General features: G+C 46.3%; 1 non-coding gene across 1 annotated transcript; it reads left to right on the top strand.

Moving 5' to 3' along the window:
- Positions 1-9,310: 9,310 nt before the first annotated feature.
- Trnas-uga lies at positions 9,311-9,392 on the top strand. Its single transcript has one exon. It is a non-coding gene; the product is annotated as a tRNA-Ser (tRNA).
- Positions 9,393-13,425: the final 4,033 nt, after the last annotated feature.

Raw genomic sequence — 13,425 nt, 5'->3', positions numbered from 1 at the left:
CTCTGAACTGCTGAGCCATCTCCCCAGCCCCCATATTACCTTCTCTTATCCACTCCTGCCTCAATTCTTCCTCTTGTAGTTAAGTAGATATTAAGGAGAAATACAAGGAAAGCTAATGCCTGTGTTCTCCTTTCTTTTTCTGTTGCTCTGATTAAAAGCTGACCAAAAGCAACTTGGGGGAGAAAAGGGTTCATTTCAACTTACAGGTCATAGTCCATCCTGAGGACAGCCCAGGTGGGGACTCGAGGCAGGAGCTTGAAGCAGAAACCACAAAGAAATGCTACCTACTGGCTTGCTCATGGGCTCACCTGCAACTACCTTTCTTATACAGGCAGGTCCATCTGCCTAAGGATGTTACTGCTCACAGTGGGCTGGGCCCTCCTCCATCATTTAGCAGTTTACAAAAAAAAAAATGTGGGGTTGGGGATATAGCTCAGTGGTAGAACGCTTGCCTAGCAAGTGCAAGGCCCTGAGTTCGATCCTCAGCTCCAAAAAAGAAAGAAAGAAAGAAAGAAAGAAAGAAAGAAAGAAAGAAAGAAAGAAAGAAAGAAAGAAAGAAAGAAAGAAAATGCCCCGACAGACATGCTCAAAGACCAATCTGATGGATACAATTCCTCGGTGAAGGTTCCCTTTTCCCAGGTGTGTCAAACTGACTGGAGCTAACTGTGTCTTTTTTTTTCATTTTGGTTTTTGGTTTTTTGAGACAGGGTTTCTCTGTGTAGCTTTGGAGCTTGTCCTGGAACTCACTCTGTAGACCAGGCTGGCCTCGAACTCACAGAGATCCACCTGCCTCTGCTAACTGTGTCTTGTCACATAAATATAACCAAAAGGGATCTATGCCACACTGTAAAATTTCACGTGACTTTTATTATTCTGGTGGCCATTCTATTTTTCTACCTTTTTTAAGAGATTTATTTGTTTTAATGTATGTGTAAGTGTTTTGCCTGTATGTATATGTGCACTGTGTGCATACCTGGTGCCCACAAAGGTCAGAAGAAAGTAGTGGATTCCCTGGAATTTGTTAGGATAATCTTTTTGTACACTGTGGGAAGATGTCTTTGTCCTTCCTCATCTGCCCAAGGCATCTTCTGACTGGTTTAATAAAGAGCTGAACGGCCGATAGCTGGGCAGGAAAGGATAGGCGGGACTTCCAGGGAAAGATGGGAAGTCTGAAATAATCTGAGGTTGGAGATTCAATAGCCAGATGTGCAGGAAGTAGGACATATGGCACTAAGGAGAGGTAACGAGGCATGTGGCAGAATGTAGATTAAGATAAACGGGTTAATTTAAGTTTTAAGAGCTAATTGGGAACAAGCCTAAGCTAAGGCCAAGCTTTCATAATTAATAAAAAGCCTCAGTGTCACTATTTGGCAACTGGTGGTCAGGAATTAGAGCTGCCGATGCTGTAAGCTAGCATGTAGGTACTGGAAATCCAACCCGGGTCCTCTGCACAAGCAACAGGTGCTCTTAACCACTGGGCCATCTCTGCAGCCCCACCACTACTTTACTTTTGTCTCTGACCTTGAACTCTGATAACTGTTTTCTCCACCTCCAAAGTGCTGGGATCACCGCACAGGCTACCACAGCCAGTCCCTACTTTTGATAATGGGCCCCTTCTTGCTTAATATGTTCATAGCATTTGTGTCTTCCAGATGTAACCAGGTTCATTAACAAGATGTTCACTGCTGGTTTCTCATCTTAGACCAAGCACCTATACCTTCTTCAGTCTTCTCTCCATTGAGTCAAACATCAAGAGATTTGTAGCCGGGCATGGTGGCACATGCCTTTAATCTCTTGGAAGGTAAAGGCAGGTGAATCTCTGTGAGTTCAACGCCAGCCTGGTCTACATAGCAAGTTCCAGGACAGCCAGAACGATATAGTGAGAGCCTGTCTCAAATATAAAATACAATAAAAAGATTTCTATAATGTCCAAAGATAAGTAGAGTCAACACTACTGAATCAACTTGAACCATTATATATAAGATAAAGGACCTCCACCCCACTCCCCAGTTGAAGTTGAAGGGAAAGTTGGGGGAGAATGAAGTAGAAGAAGACCTCATGGAGACAAGAGACAAATAGACTCTTGGTTTTTAATAAATAGTCTATAAAAATAAAAATGCCTCCTCCTTCATCAAGAATGTGTGAGATGCGCCCTTCCTTGTCTTTCTGTCTTTCTATTCTTATCACAAGGATGAAACTCTGCTGTTTCCACACCTGAACTGGCCACTGATCTGTATCTAAACATGACAAAAAAATTCTTACATGGGAAATTAATATTTGAATTATGTGTTTCTGTGTGCATGTGTGTGTGCGTGCACGCACATGTGCTCAAATGCACATATGAGTGCAGCTGCCCTCAGAGTCTACAAGAGGGTGTCAGATCCCCCAGAGCTGAAATTACAGGGAGTTGTGAGCCACCCTTGTGGGTGCTGGGAAATGAATCCTGGTCCTCTGCAAGTCAGTGCACAGTCTTAATGGCTGAGCCATCTCCCAGTCCCAAAAGTCTTTTTTTTTTTTAATAAGTATCATCCTCATGACTAGTGGAAAATTACCAAATAAAAGGTACTTAACAACCCTGATAAAAGTGTGTATTCTGTGAAGAGACTCCAAAACAGAACCAAACAAAACAAGTGTCTGTTCCTTCCTCTGATTTGGGACAACTTCAGTCTCTCGTAATCAGTGCTGTCCCCTTCTCCTTGACCCACTTTTTCTTTTCAGTAAAGCTTTTCCCTAAGTGTCTGTGTTCTATGACTCATCTGTCATCTCTCCAATCATCGGGGGCATAAGTCAATTGCCTTATATCATTTACCAGTGAGAGGGTCTAGTCAATACATGACCACACTCTTGATATTCAGAAACTATAACCTTGTGGAGGGGGGGGGGAGTCTACTCTGCATTTTGTTTTTTTGTTTGTTTGGTTGATTGGTTGGTTGGTTTATTGGTTAGTTGGTTTTGTTTTGTTTTGTTTTGTTTTGTTTTGTTTTGTTTTGTTTTGTTTTGTTTTTCAAGACAGGGTTTCTCTGTGTAGCTTTGGAGCTTTCCTGGAACTCACTTTGTAGCCCAGGCTGGCCTCAAACTCACAGAGATCCACCTGCCTCTGCCTCCCAGCCCGACGCATTTTGTTTTTGCGATTATAATTACATCATTTTTCTCTCCCCCTTCTGAAAGTCTCCCATATATCCCTACTTGCTCTCTTTCAAATTCATGACCTCTGTTTTCATTAACTCTTGTTACGTGTGTGTGTCTGTGTGTGTGTGTGTGTGTGTGTTACTAAATACATACACAGCCTGCTCAGTTGGTATAATGTTACTTACGTGTTTGTTTTCAGGACTGGCCATTTGGTAACTTGTATGCCCATCCCTGAGGAAGACTATTTCTCACACTCTCAAAATTCCTTAGTTGCCTGTGGTTCATTGTGTAGAACTGAGGTCTCATGTTAGCATGAGGCCAATTCCCTGTCCATGTTAAAATGTGGTGCCATCCTTATTCAGCTGATGTTTGGGCAGTTATGTTGGTGATACTTTATGGGCGTAGCTTCTGACATTCCAGGGGGGCACACAGAGAACTTACTCAGGGTCCAAGAATCTGAGCTTGCTTTACCTAGCAGGGCTGTATAGAGGATGGTTTGACCACAGGCGTGGTTACCAGGTGTTTGGAAGGGTCTACACTTGGCTGTGCAGTGTGTTCTGATCTAGCAAGGGGGAGGTCTTTTGCCTCACCCCTTGGCATTGTTATAAAAAGTCCTTTTGAAGAGGCAGAAGGGGCCGCTGGGTTTTGATCCAGGTCCTCCAGTAGCTATCCTGTGTTTCTGTCTTTCTCTTCTTGCCTATCTTTCAACTATTTTCTTATCCCTCTCTCCTCCTCATAGGGACCCTGGAAAACGTAAGAGCTAGCCTCCCCCACACACTGTTCCTCCGGCTCTTAGAATCTTTCTGCCCTCTCTTCCACAATGATTCCTGAGTTGTGTTCAGATGTTAGTTGTGTTCAGAAGTTAGTTGTGTTGTAGGTGTTGTAGATGTATCAGTTGGGAGCAGGCTCGACAACTCTTCACTTTGATTAGCTGTGGTTTTCTGTAAAGGTCTCAGTCTATCACAAGGGGCTACTTCCTTGACGAAGAGTGAGGACTACACTTCTCCAGGGGTACAAAGACAAATATTCAGAATGTAGTTAGGAATATCGCTGTCTTAGTAAAAAGTGTTGGGTGTATGTTCTCCCCCAAGATCCAGACTTCACATTGCCCGGGTAGTTGGCTAGTTTCTAGTAACTTGTGTCATTTTTAAGCCACTAAATGTATGGTGATTTTTGTGCAGCGACACAAAAGCAATATAAGCTGCATACTCATTCCCTAACCAGAGGAGGCTGAGATACACTGTTTAATAGCTAAAGGAAGTTTCAATCAGTCGTATGTGGGTGTAACTCCGTAATCGCAATTGAATTGTCACTCAAGAATGGATGCTGGGAGAGAGAAGAAAAATATTCTCTAGGGCTGAGGAGATGGTTGAGAGGGTAACTAGCTTACTGCACGAGCATCAGAACCTGACTTCAGATCAACCCCAGAGCTGGCTGGGCATGGGGGTAGAGACTAACAGCTAGAGGTGGGGGCACTGCTTGCTGGCCAGTCAATCTAACGAATAGGCGTGTGGCAATTTCAATGAGAATGCCCCTGTAGGCTCATATATTTGAATGCTTGGCCTCTAGTTGAAACTATTTTGGGAAGGGTTAGGAAGCATGACTTTGTTGGAGGAGGTGTGTCAGTGGGGGTGGGCTTTGAGGCCCAGTCAGGTTCAGTCTCCCAGTCTCTCTCTCTCTCTTTCCCTCTCTCCCTCTCTCTCTCTCTCTGCCTCCAGATTTCAGAGATGTGAGTTCTCAGCTACTGCCTCAGTGCCATGCCTGCCTGCCTGCTGCCATGCTCCCCACTATGATGGTCATAGACTAACCCTCTGAAACTCTAAGCAAGCCCCCAATTAAATGTGTTCTTTTATAAGTTGCCTTCATCATGGTCTCTTCACAGCCACAGAAAAGAAACAGAGACAAAGTAGGTTCAAGGTTCAGTTGGGAGACTGAGTCAGAATATATTATATAAAAAATATTTTCAATTAAGAAAAAAGATGGGGAATGAAAAAGGAAGACTCCCAATGTCCTCTCTGACCTACACACACACACACACACACACACACACACACACACACACACACACACACACACCACATGTAGGCATGCATACACTGCATATAAAAAAAATGATCTAGGGTTGGAGATTTAGCTGAGTGGTAGAGCGCTTGCCTAGCAAGCGCAAGGCCCTGGGTTCGATCCTCAGCTCAAAAAAAAAAGATCTGACATGACATATACCTTCAATGTTCATCTCACAGATCTCTTCTGCTAGCTTTGTTTACTACCACATACAGACTTCTTTATTTATTCCACTGTACCAGGGACTAACAGAGAACATCTGAAGACAAAAAGTATAGCGAGAACATTTAAACTGATATTGCACGCTGTAACTATATAACCCTTCCCCCAAAACAACTCATGGGCCACAGTTTCTCCTGTATAAATGAAAGGCTTAGACTAGCCTTTCATGGTTCTTCTATTATAATTCCTTTTTCTTTTTTCTTTTTTCTTTTCTTTTTTTTTTTTTTTTGGTTTTTCAAGACAGGGTTTCTCTGTGTAGTTTTGGTGCCTATCCTGGATCTTGCTCTGTAGACCAGGCTGGCCTCGAACTCACAGAGATCTGCCTGGCTCTGCCTCCCGAGTGCTGGGATTAAAGGCGTGTGCCATTGCCCCCCACCCCCTGCTAATTTCTATGATTTTATGAAGTGAACTAGGAAGCCTCACCAAAATGGAATATATATATATATATATATATATATATATATATATATATATATATTTTTTTTTTTTTTTTTTTTTTTTTTTTTTTTTTTTCTGAGACAGGGTTTCTCTGTGTAGCTTTGCGCCTGTCCTAGAACTCACTTGGTAGCCCAGGCTGGCCTCGAACTCACAGAGATCCGCCTGGCTCTGCCTCCCAAGTGCTGGGATTAAAGGCGTGTGCCACCACCGCCCGGCCAGTATATATATAATTTTTTTAAGTCACCATGGCCACTGGCGTGATAGTGCACGCCTTTAATCCCAGTACTCAGGAGGCAGAGGGAGATGGATGTCTGTGAGTTTGAGGCCAGCCTGGTCTACAAACTACAAAGTGAGTTCCAGGATATCTAGAGCTGTTACACAGGGCGGGGGGGGGGGGGGGGGGGGAGTCTTCGTGTCATGGCTGAGTGTGGTGATGCATGTAGTGCCAGCTACTCAGGAGGCTGAGGCAGAAGGATCACTTAAGTCCAGGGGCTCTGGGCTATCAACATGATGACCTTACAGAGGCAAGGGACCAACAGGTTGTCTAAAAAGGGATGAACAGGGGAAACCCATGCCGGTTCAAACCCTGGTGCTAATCTGTTTGACCGAGCCTGTGACTAATCACTACACTCCAGTCTGGACACCATAGCAAGACGGTCTCTTTACAAATTAAAATAAAATGAAAGTCATTCTGATGTGTTATATACATTGTTTTTGTTTGTTTGTTTTTTAAAGAGGGCTGACAGGGTAGCTCAGCAAGCACAGGTGCTTGCCATACGAGACTGGCAATCTGAGTTAGAGCCCTAAAACCACCCCAAAAAGCAGAAGAGAACCGACTCCACAAAGCTGTCCTCTGACCTCTGCGGCACACGCATCCCCCCAACCACTACACACACACCAATAAATGAACAAGTAAAAGGTGCAACTGCTCCCAACCACACACCCTATCCCTCCCTTTAAGTCTGCCTCTGAAAATATTACCACAAAAAGTGTTCTGAGGAAGCCACAAAGTATTGCGCTCACTGTAAACCACTGCACAAAGGGACAGAAAAAAACTAGGCATGCCCTTTGTAGTCAGAAGAGCCAGTTATGAACCACCAGGTGGGTGGTGGGAATCGAACCCAAGTCCTCAGGAAGTGTAGACCACGTACTCTTAATCCCGGAGCCTTCTCTCCAGCCCGATATTTCGTTTTTAAATGTTAGAGAAAATTCCCTCAATTGTTCTCAATTACAAATTAGTTTTAGAATAGAATTTCTTATTCTGCAATCCTGATTTCTTCTAAAACAGTGGTCCTCAACTTTCCTAACCGTTTAATACAGTCCTTAACGATGTGGTGACCCCCTAACCATAAAGTTATGTTTGCTACTTCATAACTATAATTTTCTGTTATGAATCATAATGTAAATATTTGATATGCAGGATGTTTGATACGCGACCCGTGTGAAAAGGTCGTTCAACCCCAAGGGGGTCACAACCCACAGGTTGAGAGCTGCTGTTCAAAAAGCAAACCACACATCTCAAGGGGGAAAAAAATGATTGCTTTAAGGTAGGGTCTCACTGTGTAGCTCAGGCTGGCCTTCAGCACTCGATCCTCTTGACGCAACCTTGTCAATTCTCATCATTATCAACCTAAAGTGAAAAGCAATCTTAAAGACATCTTTTAATAAGTAAGGAGGACCGCACTGGTGGATGCGGTGAATGATGGTCGGAGGACCTTCGCTGCAAAATGCATCCTCTACACCCACTATTTGGAGAGTAAAGATGACTACGTGAAGGTCCTGCCGGGGCACCTAAAGCCTTTTGAGACAGTGCTCTCCCTCCCAGAACCACGGACAGCAGGGTCGACCTTCATCAGGGGGACCTCATCTTCTCGGACTACACCTTGCTGGACCTGCACCTGATGCACCAGGCAGGGCCTTCCCCCTGCTCTCTGCCTGTGTAGCACTTCTCAGAGGCCAGCCCAAGGCCAAGGCTTTCCTGTCCTACCCGGACCACGTGAACCATCCCATCAACAGCAAGGGCCAACAATGTGGGTCCCAAGAGACAGGTGCTGCTTGTCCCCCTTTTGCCAGGACTAAATCTGTAAGGCAGAAATAAATAAATATTAACTGAGTTAAATAAAAATAATAAGCCAGGCGGTGGTGGTGCACGCCTTTAATCCCAAAACTTGGGAGGCAGAGGCAGGCGGATCTCTGTGAGTTTGAAGCCAGCCTGGTCTATAGAGTGAGATCCAGGAAAGGCGCAAAGCTACACAGAGAAACCCTGTCTTGAAAAACAAAACAAAAATAATAATAACAACAATAATAATAATAAATCATTCCTCTACTTGAATGATCCAAGGGTATAAAAAGACGGGGTCGGGTGGAGATCAAGACACAGCAAAGAGAGATTGGCAATATTATACTATGTGCGAGCACATGTAGAATCAGAACAAGATAAGCAAAACCCTCTTATTCTTAGCAGGGTTAATTGGGACCAAAAAACAAAACAAACAAAAAAAAAAACCATCAGTGACTGTCACCAACAGGAGAAAAGGGGTGCCTGGGAGCGTCAGGAACCATTCGTTCCCATGCCGTCTGGGGTCCCATCCTGTACCCCCAAATCATCACCGCCAACAAGTCACGCTTGGGGTCTAACCGGGGTCTAACGCTGCCCTGGCGCCGCCCGCGGGGGTGACACGAGGCGGCACATAGGGCAGTCAAGAGAAACGGCCCGGGGACGTGTCAGGAACACCCACACACCTGCAGAGAGCCGGCTCTACACCGCGGCTCCTGCAGAGCAAGGCGCCATCACCGCGGGAAAGTCAAACCCCGGAGGCCGGGCGCCGGGGGAGAGGAGCCGCGCATGCGCGCCGGGGCGGGGGGGAGGAGCCGCGCATGCGCGCCGGGGCGGGGCGCCCACCCGCGAACCGCCGCGTTCCCGTCGGAGGGGCCGCGCGCCCGGGGTTTGGGCTGGCCCACGTTCGCATCAAAGGGGTAACCTCGACCACGCCCCGAGGCACGCCGTGGCCGTTCCCACACACACACACACACACACCCCTCGTGCGCTCGGCCTCCACGACGTGGGACCGCGGAGGGGACACGGGGACGGAAGCCCACCCAGGGCCATGCAGGAACTTCCGGGCGGGCGGGCCCGCCACACGCAGCGAGACAATCCTATGTTTCACAGCCACCTCGTGGCGCCCCATGGGAAAGCGGGAGGGCCAAAGTCAGGTCTGCCCCCCGAAACCAGGTTAGGTTGAGACTCCCCCGAACTCAGCGAAGATCAGGGTTCAAGGACCCGGATGGGCCCCTTTTTCTTTCCCTCCGCAGCCACGCGGAAGGTCCAGCCACTCAGCGCCCCAGCCGCTTCAGCCCAAGAAGCTGAAGGAGGCGGGAACGGGCTCCGCCTCCTCCCGGCCCTGGTGCGAGCGCGGCGCTGGTTACACTAAAGTGTCTCCGCCTTGTCTCTGCCTCTGTGGCAGCGATGGCCGAGTGGTTAAGGCGTTGGACTTGAAATCCAATGGGGTCTCCCCGCGCAGGTTCGAACCCTGCTCGCTGCGGAAGCGGGTGCTTCAGTTTTTCGCCTTTTTATACAGTAACTACTTCAAAATCCATCATCTTCCTGCGGCTTGTGTCTGCCAGATAAAATCTACGGAGTGCTGTAATGGACCCGAAGACCGGGAAGTGTCAGAACGCAAAGCGCGCAGTTTATAAAGTGGGGAGAAATCTCCCCTAAAAGGTGAGAGAGCAGTGCTAGAATCTTGATGTTAGCACGAAGGACAGACGTAAGAACGAAGGATTTACTGGCTCTCCCAGGCAAGCTGTAATTATCCAGCTGTAATTATCCAGCTGTAACTAAGGGCATCTTCCCCCTGAAAAAAAACCCCAAAGTGCTGTGCAGTGGGAAACTTTTTAAAAATAATTCCACTTATAATGTGGAATTAAAGTCCACACCGTGGAACCCATTTAGACACTCTGTGCCTTCTGCTTTTGACACGGGTGTCACTGTGTTTGCCTACTTAAATCCCAGATTCCTGGGCTCAAGTGACGCGCCCCGTGTTCTCCCAGAGCACTGAGAGCCGGGAGAGGCGCAGCGGTACCCAGACAGGGCTCGCGGGTGTCGACGATACCAGCAGTGCTCCGGAGTGGTGCACCTGCACTGCCGAGTGCAGAACTCGGGGCGGGGTTGTGACGTGGATGTGGGGTAGCCCTGTCCTCTCAATCGGCTCCTTCGGGAAGGGAGGAGGGAGGCTCAGGACGCAGGAAAAGTTACAAGGCGGGCCCAGGAGGCTGAGAGAGCCGGCTGCAGACGAGAGGACTCCGGTGGAGTTGTCCACAGCTGGAGCAGGGAGCAGGAGTCCATCTCTCCTGAGTGGTCAGCCTTGCTGAGGTCGGCTTTTCAGAGACGCAGCGACATGTGAGCCACTCAAGGTCTTCTCGGTGACTTCTCACTCAAGCTCCTGGAAGTGACACAATAAACGTGGTAGTTCACCCAGCAGGCTCGAAGAGAGTCCTTTCTCCGCTCTGAGCTCAGGATCCCTGTTCCCAGGGACCGACCCACGATGAGTAGACGGGTTTTTGTTTGTTTGTTTTCCGTGTCTCCCCAGGAAAAGCCATGGAATCGTTCTGATTACATTTTGCTAAACATATTCATGTGTGTGCCCAAGTGTGTAGAGGAAATGGGCAAGAAAGAGAAAGCAATAGAAAATGAACGGAGGCTGAAAAGAAACACGCTAAAACGCTTGCAGGCGTTATTAGCGAATGATTTAGCCAAATAGAAATAGCCAAGAGACAGGTTGGTGTATCCAGCTGGGAGTTACAGGTTTGGAAGTAATATGCAAAGAGGTGGTAACTAAAGACAAGGCCACTTAAAAGCGTGGAGGCCAGGGCCAGCCACAGGGCCTGAAGAAAAGGGAATGGCCAGTTGATGCGGGTATTTAAAGAAAGAGAGCTGGGGGGTAGTTCAGTTGGTAGTGCCTGCTTAGCATGCCCAAAGCTCTGGGGTTTTCCCCAGCACCAATAAACTGGATGTGGTCACTGGTAAGATATGAGAGGGTTTTAATATTTTTAATACATTTGGTTTGACTGAGATGTCTGAGATTTTATATTGATTCATATGATGTTTTCAATAAATTATATGAGGTTCACCTTTGGGACCGTGCACATCCGTTCTCTGCTCCTGTTCACCCACTTTTACCACGGCTCCCATCTGACCTTTTACTCCTTGCCTCCACCCATGTCACTTACAAATAATTGCACTCGCTTCCTCGTTGATCTGGTGTTCATAAGCTGCCAACTACAGAAAAGTCAAATCCAGTGGTTAAACACGTGGCTTGTCTAAGAAAGCCTGAGAGACAAATGCCATTCCAGATCTAAGAAACTGAAATAATATGACTTTTCTTATTTAAGTTGAAAAGTTTAGTATTTTTACTCTGTGCTCTAATATTAATTCAGAGTCTAGCTGGATGGACCAGCAGTCAGGAGCTTTTGCAGAGAACTAGTTCCCAGCACCCATGTTAGGAGGCTCTCAATTGCCTGTAATTCCCAGCTCCAGAGGATCTGTTCTAACTGTATAGAAGTTCACTGAGATGTACAGACTTTGTATAGATATGTAGACTGGTTCATTTCGGCACATGATCAGAGACTCTGGGGAGTGAGTGTAGCTGAATGCGTTTCTCTTCAATTTGAAGGTGGAACTTATTGGTAAGGAAGAAGGGTAGGTAGGTATTGCTGAATTGGTAAACTGGTTTGTTTCTGCCACACTCCTTTAACAAGAAAATCAAGATCAGAGAAGCAGAGCAGCCAGCCATTAGTTCTTACCTCTACGAAATCCTCTGCCTCAAGAAGAGAGTGTTCCTGTTTCCTCACGTGTTATATACCTTTCTCTGCCCTGCCATGTTACTTCCTGGGAATTAATAGGCATGTGTGCTTCCCAAGCAAAGATGTGAGATCTCAAGTGCTGGGAATTAAAGGTGTGTGTCACCACTGCCTGAATCTCTCTGTCTAATCTAGTGGCAGCTCTGTCCTCTGATCCTCAGGCAAGTTTATTAGGGTACACAATGTATCACCACACAAGGCCTGTCAATAACTTTGCTTGACAAAATGATTCTTCAGGTTCCTGCTTCGCAGAGGAAACTGCCAGACATTCTACAGGACACTGAGAGAAGTGACCAAGAGACTCTAGCCCTGTGGGCTGAAGACAAATGCCCCAACTTTACAAAGGAATATTATGTGACTGTCCAGGCTGCCAGCTGTCTCTGTCTACACTGCAAGACTCCCAAAAGTTGCTTGCATCCTTCTCCCGTTCTCAGATAATATTATATCCTTCTGAGGTCTTTGATGTGGTTGAAGACTAGATAGTTATAATTTCCTCAGTTATGATAAAAGATAAGTTAGATATAAAACCTTAGACTCACAAATATAAGATAGATAGGATATCTTCTTTAATATTGTAACTGTAATTCTTGCTTGATAATTGAAAATTTTCTGAAATTTTACTATATAAAAGTTAAAACCTTGCTTTTTAAAAAACAAAGAAAAAGAAAAGGGGAAATGCTGTGGGATTTCTGTATGTCAAATGTGTTGCTCTGATTGGTTAAAATAAAATAAAGTACTGATTGGCCAGTAGCCAGGCAGGAAGGATAGGGTAGGCGGGACAAGGAAGAGAGAAGGCTGGGAACAGGAAGGCTGAGTGAGGAGAGAGATATTGCCAGCCGCAGCCATGACAAGATGTAAAGTACTGGTAAGCCACAAGCCATGTGGCAAAGTAATAGATTAATAGAACTGGGCTAAATATAAGAGTAAGAGCTAGACAATGGTAGGCCTGAGCTAATGGCCAAGCAGTTTAAATATAAGTATCTGTATGATTATTTTATACGTGGGTTGTGGGACCACGCGGGCTTGGTGGAACCTGGAGAGAAGCTCTCCAACTGCAATTACCTATGCCTCAGTGGCTCCAGGGAGTAAGAGAAATGAGCTCTGAGCCTGGAATCATCAGGGGAAATGGTCAGCCCGTCTGACTGATGCACTAGAGAAAACTCAGCAACATGGCTCTTGTTCCAGGGTTTAGTCTCCCAATCTGCATAAAGATGATGGATGAAGTTCACCCCAGCTCCTAGAAAAGCAGTTTATTCTACTTCCTTGTGACCTACTCCCAAAGTCACCAAGGACTTAGATTATCTTAGCACTTTGGTCAGAGTGTGTGGCTCTGGCTCAGTGCCACCCCTGGCTCATGCAATCCTGGGGTTCAGACCCAGGCCTTGTGCGTGTTAGGCAAGCACTCCACCAGCCAAGCTACATCTTCAGTCCCAACAGTGCCACACACCTTTTTTTCTTTTCTTTCTTTTTTTTTTTTTTTTTTTTTTGAGACAAGGTCTTGCTATGTAACCCTGGCTGACCTAAAACTCATTATGTAGACCAGCCTGGCCTTGAACTAGCAGCAGTCTCCTGCCTCTGCCCCCTGAGCTCAGGGGTTACGGGCATGCACCACCACGCCTGGCTTTCATGGCTGGCTTTCGAAATACAATTCTCCAGCTTGCACTAAAGTTCTCCTCCCAGCTCTGGCCTATCCCTGTTAAAAGGCACATATAATCT

This window comes from Onychomys torridus, unplaced genomic scaffold, assembly GCF_903995425.1.
Source record: "Onychomys torridus unplaced genomic scaffold, mOncTor1.1, whole genome shotgun sequence".
In the NCBI taxonomy this organism is placed as follows: Eukaryota; Metazoa; Chordata; class Mammalia; order Rodentia; family Cricetidae; genus Onychomys; species Onychomys torridus.
The sequence above is the reverse complement of the archived record's forward strand: the minus strand, read 5'-3'. Positions and strand labels throughout refer to the sequence as shown.